The sequence below is a fragment of the Schistocerca nitens genome, chromosome 4 (genome assembly GCF_023898315.1).
Source record: "Schistocerca nitens isolate TAMUIC-IGC-003100 chromosome 4, iqSchNite1.1, whole genome shotgun sequence".
NCBI classification, from domain to species: domain Eukaryota; kingdom Metazoa; phylum Arthropoda; class Insecta; order Orthoptera; family Acrididae; genus Schistocerca; species Schistocerca nitens.
The window spans coordinates 289,823,675-289,833,793 of NC_064617.1; the positions used below are offsets into that span (position 1 = coordinate 289,823,675).

Sequence of the window (10,119 nt, forward strand, 5' to 3'; positions counted from 1 at the left end):
CACTTGGGTTAAGAATATAGCCAATGGATGGAAGAAAAAAGTCATAACTGCAAACATGTTCTGTGATTGTTTTCAAAAGAAATGGAAAAAGGTAAACAGATTTGAACTGTATATGAGAAAGAAATGTGAGCTCGTTATATAAGACTCGGTGTGTGTCCAACGACAGTTAGTACCCATCTGAATGGCTAGGCGTATATATTTGTTGCGCAACGGTAATTTTCCGAGTATGAAGAGGAAAACAGTTCAGACAAGAGGAGAGTAGAAGCTTTTCAGATGTGGTGCTACTCAAGATTGCTGAAGGTTAGATGGGTAGAAAAATGGCTCTGAGCACTATGGGACTCAACTGCTGTGGTCATTAGTCCCCTAGAACTTAGAACTACTTAAACCTAACTAACCTAAGGACATCACAAACATCCATGCCCGAGGCAGGATTCGAACCTGCGACCGTAGCAGTCGCACGGTTCCGGACTGCGCGCCTAGAACCGCGAGACCACCGCGGCCGGCGTTAGATGGGTAGACCGGGTAATTAATGAAGAGATGTGAACTAGGAAAAAATACATTTATGGCACAACCCTAATAAAAGAAGGGATCGGTTGACAGAACACACATTGAGACATCAAGGGATCATCAATTTGGTAACGAGTTAAAGTTTTTTTTTTTTTTGGGGGGGGGGGGGGGTTGGAGGGAAGAGGGTAAAAATTGTACTGTGAAACCAAGGGATGAATACAGTAAGACTGTTCATATGGATGTAGGTTTCAGAGGCTTGCACAGGATAGACTAGTGTAGACAGCTGTATCAGACCATACTTCGGATTAAAGACTACAACAGCAGCAGCAGGAACAACAACAACAGCAAAGACTACAGCAATACAAAAAAGAATCAGTCCTATGTGATTGTTGGTTGCCAGGCAGCAAGGGTGATTCAGCTACCTAATATGAGGGTTTTCTTCCTCCGCACAGAATGGACCCATTCCTCGCAGCTAATGTTTCACTTGTATTTGTTGATTTAAGGACCGATCATGATGGCACATTCATAAGGACGAGGGGTCTCACCATCCAGATTTAGATTTTCCGTGATTTCCGTAAACAGTTTTAGGTAAACGCCGGGATGGCTCCTCCGAAAAGGCATGGCTGGTTTCCTTCCATAACCTGAGTCTGTGCTTCGTTCGTAATGACCTCGCGTTGTGGACGGAACCTTAAACACTAATGTGTCTCATTCTTTTAGTGTAATGTGTGTGTGTTTGTGTGTGTGTGTGTGTGTGTGTGTGTGTGTGTGTGTGTGCACGTGTACATCGTGTCATGGTAGTGTTGTATGACGAGGAGAGAAGATAAGAGAGATTAAGGTGTTTATCGAGGCAAGTAGTTAGTCAGTTTTATCTTGCTCAAAGTTCGAATGGAACAGAACACGTATTGAGTTATATTACTGGTAGTGCCAAGCATCCTCCGACATGCAACGTGCAATATCTTGAGGAGTACCTAACTACGTGTGAACACAGAGTTACCAGCACGTTAGGCAACGTCGTTTGAAGTACAAAATACATTTTTTTCTACTACTCACAAAGACACAGTCGATGATAAAGAGTTGGAGTTAGATAACAAGTCGAATAGTGATCGTGTCATCCTTTATTAACTTATCTTCGCAGCGTTACAACATTTACCGAGGTACTCCGGTCTTCTAAAATTAATTTAAAAGACAGTGTATATGCACGAATACCACGTGATCATTAAAGCACTAAATCTACCAGCTGGAATAATTGAAATGGAATATTCAGACACTTAGTGGATATACCCTTTGGCATAAATTTCTTCCCAGTGGTGGTATAACATTTCAAGTATGGTGATGATCCGTTGAAATGCCATAAATATTACTAAGTACTCTCTCTCTCTCTCTCTCTTTCGTTGCAAATAATAAAGATAAACAATTATGTTTACTAGAAGACACTGATGTCTCTTCTGCTTTAACGTACAAGATAACTTTGCACGTTCATTAACCAGTCGTTCTTTTAAAATCTGACAGTACTTTCTAAACATAATACTCTATAATTTTTTGAAGACAAGGAATAAGTAACAATCACTGCATTCTTCAAAAAGTAACTGAAAATTACAGAAAAGTTCGCTCATAGTAAGTTACATTTTGTATCAAGAACTGATCTGACAAATTAATATACGTTGTGAAGTTTAGGTATGGCAAAAAATTTCGTGTAGTTTGTTGTTCATGGATTACGTTTCGTTCGTTGACAGTGTCTACTCACTTCCCGGCGGGGTCAGGGATTTTTCTCTGCCTCGTGATGACTGGGTGTTGTGTGATGTCCTTAGGTTAGTTAGGTTTAAGTAGTTCTAAGTTCTAGGGGACTGATGACCATAGATGTTAAGTCCCATAGTGCTCAGAGCCATTTGAACCATTTTTGTTTACTCACGTTTCTCCTGCTCGTTTGTAAATACTGTGTCTTGTTATGTTGCTGTGACTTGGACAAACGATTCACTGCATAAATGTACGTCTCTGATGCGCTTCCGACTGTCGTTTGTTTATTGTTCTGTTTTGTTTTGACGTCCACGAACTTTTAGTCTGTTCCGTTTGTTTCTATTACGTGCATGCCTGTGTGTGTGTGTGTGTGTGTGTGTGTGTGTGTGTGTGTGTGTGTGTGTTTCTTTGTTGTCCGATAATTCGTTTACAGTGCTGAACAGTGTTTCGTTACATAGCACTGTTTGGCCATTGATTAATGTTTGCTCTGAATGATAGCTTTCTAGATGTTGTAATTTTCTTCTATTCTTAAAAACTGGTACAGGTGGTTACTGCTTTTTATGATTTGGAGGTCTCTTTCTGTGCCACTGGGATGGTAGTTGTTTTTGATTAGGTGGTCTGCAAATGTGGAATGCATGCAGTGCTCTTACGTGTCCTAAGTATCTTACCCTGAAATTTCTGCATGTCTCTCCGATGTACAATGAATCACAGTAATTGCAGGTTAGCTGGTATAAACCTGCTTTGTTGAATTTATCTGCGATGCTGTTATGTATTTTTGATCTTTCCTGCAGAGTGTTGTTTGTTTTATGTGCCACATTTATGCCTTGCTTCTTCATAATCTTTTCTATTCTATGCGTTATTTTGCTGTCGAACTTCAGGATGTGCCATGTTTTTCTGTTGTTTGAGGTTTCTTCACCTTCTGTGCTTTGTGTGTTCTGTGTTGTGCTGTAATTGCTGGTGTGTTGTGTTGTAATACTGCTGTGTGTTCAGTGTCGGTTATGACCTTATTCTGATAGCTCGTGTTCTCGCGGTAGCCTACTCGCTTCCCGAGCACGGGGGGTCACGGGTTCAATTTCCGTCGGTGTCAGGGATTTTTCATACCTCGAGATGACTGGGTGTTGTTGTGTTGTCTTCATCATCATCATTCATCCCCATTACGGTCGGAGGAAGGCAATGGCAAACCACCTCCGCCAGGACGTTGCCTAGTACAGCGGTGCGGGTCTCCCGCATCGTCCCCTACGCTCTGTAAAGGAATATGGGACCTCTGACTATGTTCTTATTTTATAATTTAGTTTGTCAGCCCTTCTATGTGGCAATCTGTCTGATAAAGTTTAGTTCTTGTGTGTAGCTATCTTTGTCCATTGGAACTCGGTTCAGTCTCTGCAGGGTATCTGAGGCTGGCCTGCTTGTGGACTGTTGGGTGGTTTACCCTATTGTGAATAACTATACTGTTGATGTAGGTTTTCTGTACATTGAGATTCGGTGTTTGTGGTTTTTGTTTCCTACTGTGATGTCTAGGAAATCTATTTTTTGTCTCTTTGGCTGAGCAGTACTGATGCCTCTGTGTGACTGTAGTACCCAGTCATGTGTTTCGTCTATCAAGCAAATTACGTCATCAATATAATGGTACCAGTATATTACTTTGTACTGTTTTTGTTTTATTATCTCTTCGAAGATTTTGTTCACAACGTGGTTAAGGAAGATACTGGATAGCAGGCCATTTATGGGTGACTCCATGGGGAGTCCTTCCAGTTAGATGTAGAATTCATCTTCAATTCTGAAATAATTTTGTTCGTGATTACAGCTCAGACTTCTTGTGTCTGTGTTTTCGGGATAATATTTTTTTGTCTTCGTTGTCTTTCAAGTATTTTGCTGGTTTCTTCAGTTAATATGAAGGTGTACATTGATGTGACGTCAAATTAGAGTACTGTAGCTATGTTGAACACATTCACATCTTTTAATTTATTGATTAGGTCAGTAGTGTTTTCTAAGTTTCTCTTGTCTGTATGAGTGTAGTGTTTTTGTAAAAGTATGTGTATGTACCTGGTTAAATGATAGGCTGGTGCAGTTGTGAAATCAGTCATAGGCCTGATCGCAGTATTGGCCTTGTTAATCTTTAGTAAACGTCTGAGTGTGGGTGCCCTGAGGTTCTTTGGTGTTGCTCTTCTTTATTTGACTTTTTGAGAGTATAGATGTGGTTTTCTCAGTGGTTACTGTTATGAAACGTCCCCTTTGAACAATTTATACATGACTGTGCTTAAACTTACATACAATATTTTTAGCGCAACGCAATCTGACTTTCAGAAATCCCTACAAAAGAATGGCCCTGACTAACATTAACCTATGCGTTTCACAAATCGCTTACCTCACAAAAATCTTGGTTACTCGAACTACTGCAATACAGCGTGCGCCACTACTGCCAGCTAAATAAAAGATTCAAACTGCGGAAGGCACTAACTACTGATAGGCATAGTTAGCAAAATGAAAGATTTTGATTGAGAACAACCAATGTATTTACCTCAATAGTCATAATATATATAGCAGTTCATGACAAATTTCAAAACTCCGCCATCTCTCTCCCCACATCCACCACTGCTGGCGGCTCACCTCCAACTGCGCAACGCTACGCTCTGTTCACAGCCAGCTGCCTAACACTACAAAGGCGAGTATTACAACAATGCAAAGCAGCCACAGACTGCACACAGCACAGCCAGTGATTTTCATACAGAGGTGGCGTTACCAATAAAAAAACCTAAACAGCCTACTTACACTGTATGTCTTTTTGGAGTTTTTGGGTGGCATCATTTTTGGCTTCGTTATTTAGTTATCTATTATGAAATTTAGTGTTTTCTCGGTACAGTCCTTTTCATACATAACAATCAAAGGTCTTCCCTTGTCTGCCCTTGTAACCACTGCATTGTGTGACTTCAGTTTTTTGCGTATGCCTTTGAATAAGCTTCACAAAACTCCCGGTGGTACCCATGGGCTAAACTCAAGGGGCTACACAGAAACACATTTGATACATAAAAGCAAATTTCTCACAGCTAAGGACTAGCAAAATACTACTGTGGAAAAGGTAAAACTGGGTATATGTCATGGCTTTTCCCAGAACACTCATTTAGTAGAACGCACATTTTAAAAATTGGATAGTAAACAAGCAGTTCAAGGCAGACGGTTTTCTAACATCCCACACGTTTGCAGATGAAATGGTGTACTAATTTAGACCTGTGGCTGATTTTGGTTGGCATCCACAGAATGCATACAATGTTAAATAGAAGATAATGTGCACACACAATCTAAATGACAACAAAATTTGCTTATCACATTACTTAACCGAAAAACAACCTGTATGTATGTATATGAGAAAAATAACAAAAACATTGACTGAGGATGCCATAACTGTGATTAAACACGTTTGGATGATAAAGCAAACAATAATTTGTTTACTTGCAAGAAGGCGCATCCATCCTTAATTCATTATTACTTTTCTGCAAGCATAGGAGCTGAGCTTGAAACTTGAATATGATACATAATTTTTACGAAATGGTTACATGAATATTTCACAATTCCATAACCGGTTTTCATCAGCCAGTGTTCATTTTCAGACTGTCAATAGATAAAACGCGAAATCAATCGTTATAGACTATAAAATCTGCCAAGTAACTGTGCATGTAATGTTGAAAAATAAAATCAACCTAAACCGACATGCTCTGAGCCGTTTCCGTTGAGCTGCCGAAAAAGTCTGAACGCAACAATAGATAGGAGTCCCCATTTTGTACGTGGGCTGAGGCCGTGTGTCTATTGATACGCTTCTATATTTGCGAAAGGCCGCTACCAGGGGTTACCCAATGCTTCTATAAGGAATAGTGTACCACACGTAATCTTGAAATACGGCGTATGTACAATGGTTGCAAAAAGATCTTAACTGACGAGGACTGGAGACGAGTGTCACGCCTCGTCATGGTCAGTCTTTTACAAAACCGATGGTAAATACTGTTGTCCATGTCAATGAGTTTCCTAGTGTACAGTGGGAAGGGAACTGCTTACAGTGGACATCTGGTTCCGAAAGAACCGCCATATTGCCTGATGCAGAATACAGCGTGGAGGGTGGAGGGTGTAGTTCAGGCCGCAAGTGGTCTTACGATGTTTTGTGGGTGTTTTCGTACAGTGCATTTGATCCACTCATTAAGGTAATCGTGGATATGACTAGGATGTTTATTTGTTTCAGCATTCTCAGTTACGATTCCCCTTTCTTCTATATCTTCATAAAGAGTGTGCTGGGGACAGTCTTATATTCCAAGATGACAACACCGATGCTAAGGTGACATTGCACATGGATTCCTGGTTTGACGAACACAATTTTCAACTGAAAGCCCGCAATGACGCTCTATTCGAGTCACATGATGCCTGTGACGTCACTAGCTAGCTCGCTGCTCCTACTGTCATAACGCTAATTCATAGTGATGTCTTGTTTTGGAATTTACGTTTCGTAAAATGGGTTATAAATGGTGTGTAGTACCATACTTCACAAATACTTCAATAAAAAATCATGAAATGTTGTTTTTGAGTGTTCGGAGGATGAAAAGATACGTAAAATTTGGTTGCACTGTACCGGCAAATTACCACCACGTCGACGCACAAGTTCACTAACTTAATTAAAAATGTGTTGCACTGTGAAGTTAACATTAACTTACCTCCGAGATATGCTGTCCCACTGTTACAACAAAGTGGATACTTACGTTTGTACACTTTATATTGTTTGAGGTTAAAAGCAGCGTTTTGTTTATAAAGTTGGTGTGAAGTCAGTCAACGAAATTAAACTGTTAGTGAAAATTGTCGTTTCACCAACTACTCCTTAATTATTAGGTGGCTCAGAGCGGTAGACCGTCGAATTTTATAAGATAATGTCTATAGACAGCTGGTTCGAATCTAACACGAAAGAACATTTTAACTTATTTGTAAAACGACTCGCAGCCCTGCCACATGATGGCAACTACAAAACTTCACCATGCCGACCAGAAACGGAATATTATCGTATGGTTGTTTGCGTGGCCAACTTCCACAGCAGATGTTAAAATCTGTTAATATTGGTAATCCCTCTTGAGCTGACTCCAATTTATTGAGAGGAATTGCACCAGACGCCTTTCGCTTTTATTTATAAAGCATCTTCTGTGGTTATTCTGCAAATTGGATACATGCGTTTGAACATTTTTTTTTTGTTTTAGGTTAGAAGCAGCATTTTGTTTATAAAGTTCGTGTGAAAGTTACTTGCGGTGTTTCTCTACATATTCTGCACCATCCCTCCTTGCTAGCAGCAGCTGACGCCTAAAGACTTTGATTCACATTAAAAACTGCCAAGGGCAAATGTGAATCGAAGCCTTTAGACGTCAACCGGTACTGGAAAGGAGGGAAGGAGCAGAATACGTAGAGAAACACCGTAAGTGACTTGCACACGAACTTTATAAACAAAACGCTGTTTCCAACCTAAAACCAAAACAAATGTTCAAACGTATGTATCCAATTTGCAGAATAGCCACGGAAGATGCTTTATAAATGAAAGCGAAACGCTTCTGGTGTAATTCTTTTTAATAAATTGCTGTCAGCTCAAGACGTATAACCTATAGTAACAGAGAATATTCTTCTGTTTTCCTTGCTGTTTATACGCGCATACATTTGCAATCGCTGTTCAGACACGTCACGTTCAAAGTAATATTTTCTAGTTAATGTGACCACTCACTTTTTACTTTATCAGAAACAATGTTTTATCTTCGTACTGTCCAGGTAGGATCATTACAGTTTAAACATATGCAGTTTTATCGTCTTACGTAAAGATGAAGTAAGTCAGTTTCAGACGCTAAAGTTAGTTTACACTCAAAACTATCAGAGCCCTTACGTTTGTGACACCTGCTTGTTGTAAACGCTTAATATCTCTCCGTATAGCCTCTTCGCCCTACACCTCCTTTTACTGTGGACGTATGGTAAAATCTTCACTACTAGCAATGCATCCAAAAGAGTGAATTGTTTGTTCGCAAAGTAAATGCATTTATCCTATGTTGTCCATTTCTCAGGCTAAGACTAATGTGAAGCTCTGTATAATACATCCCACAATCGAAACAACTGCTAAAATCATTGCTAACGCTATTTTCCGTATTTGGTTAAAGCTTTTATAACTATATGACCCTTACAGCATTCGAACATGTGAGCTCTTTATATACAGTCGGATGTGCATTACGTTGCGACACTGAACGCCTGCAGGATGCAGTATCCCTGATGGGTGTATTTTACACAGGGAATCATCACTAAGTTTTACCAAGAATAATTTTATTGTGGTTTTGGGGGCTAGCTGATAGTCGACGATCTAGTTATAATATCCGGTCCCATTTGCAAACGTTATACAATCCTTAGTGTTGAGCGCGTTTATTGATGTTACAGGAAGCAGGGAGAAGAATATCCGTCGTTGCAAATATCACCGCTCTAAATGGGTGGAGCATAAGCGCATCAACTTTAGCAACACTTCCACTGCCAGGGTTCACAAAATTCCTTTCTATTTTTACTTAAAAGTTGTAATTGCGTTTCCATCACTAAACAGCTAAATTTTTTGCAGAAAAAGTACGTAAAAACCTCTCCATTTTGGCTGACGCTCCTATAACACACGCATATCTTCGTCCTCCTCCTGGTCTGTGACGTCACCAGAGCATCAGCCAATAACAGAGCGTTTTCGATCATGTGACCAGATCTTGATATTTATTTTTTTTAAGCTTTAATTACATAAAAATAACAGATATTTTGTGAGAATATTGATCGTTAATGCTATTTAAATGTTATAATAAATCAGAATAACAACAATCCGAAGCACATTTTTAACATAGGAAAACAGCCTATTGTCAGTTTCTACATTGCTTTTAAAATTTATATTGCTTAGTGTAAATAAGGACAACGGCCTTGCCGCAGTGGTAACACCGGTTCCCGTCAGACCACCGAAGTTAAGCGCTGTCGGGCTGGGATAACATTTGGATGGGTGACCATCCGGTCTGCCTAGCACTGTTGGCAAGCGGGGTGCACTCAGCCCTTGTAAGGCAAACTGAGGAGCTAGTTGATTGACTAGTGGGTGACATACGGCCGGGAGAGCGGTGTGCTGACCACATGCCCCTCCTTATCCGCATCCAGTGGTGATGCCTATGAGCTGAGAGGATGACACGGCGGCCAGTCAGTACCTTTCAGCCTTCATGGCCTGTTGCGGTGGAGTTTAGTTAGTTAGTTAGTGTAAATGGCCAGTTTGTGTCACAAACATACAACAATTTATTTAGGAACTCTAACGTTTTATCAGCAAATAATATACATCTCTGTGAATTTTACCAGTCACTACAGGTAAAGAGAACTTTTTAATTTTTTTGTCTACTTCATATACAGCGAATAGATCTTGTTTCTCGTTTATTAGTCCGTTTTTAAGATTATCCATGATATTATACACATCCAAAATTGTTATGCAGCTGCCCTTAGTGCATTCTAAGTTATATTAAAAAAATTTAAAATACTCCGATGTGGAAAACTTAAGGACGAAAGTAACTTTACCATGAAGTGTCATTGCCAAGTAACATAGCTCGATGAAACTTGAAGCATACACAGAAAGAACTGGTACAGTATAGTACAATACAGTACAGTACAGAAGGTAACTGAAAGAAATATGCGATGAGACGAACAGAAATTAAACTTTTATTCAAAGATAGTACACTACTGGCCATTAAAATTGCTACACCAAGAAGATGACGTGCTACAGACGCGAAATTTAACCGACAGGGAGCAGATGCTGTAATATGCAAATGATTAGCTTTTCAGAGCGTTCACACAAGTTTGGCGCCGGTAGCGACACCTACAACG

General features: G+C 39.9%; 1 pseudogene; it reads left to right on the forward strand.

Moving 5' to 3' along the window:
• The first annotated feature begins 9,173 nt into the window (after window positions 1-9,173).
• Window positions 9,174-9,291, forward strand: LOC126254220 (5S ribosomal RNA; annotated as a pseudogene).
• Window positions 9,292-10,119: the final 828 nt, after the last annotated feature.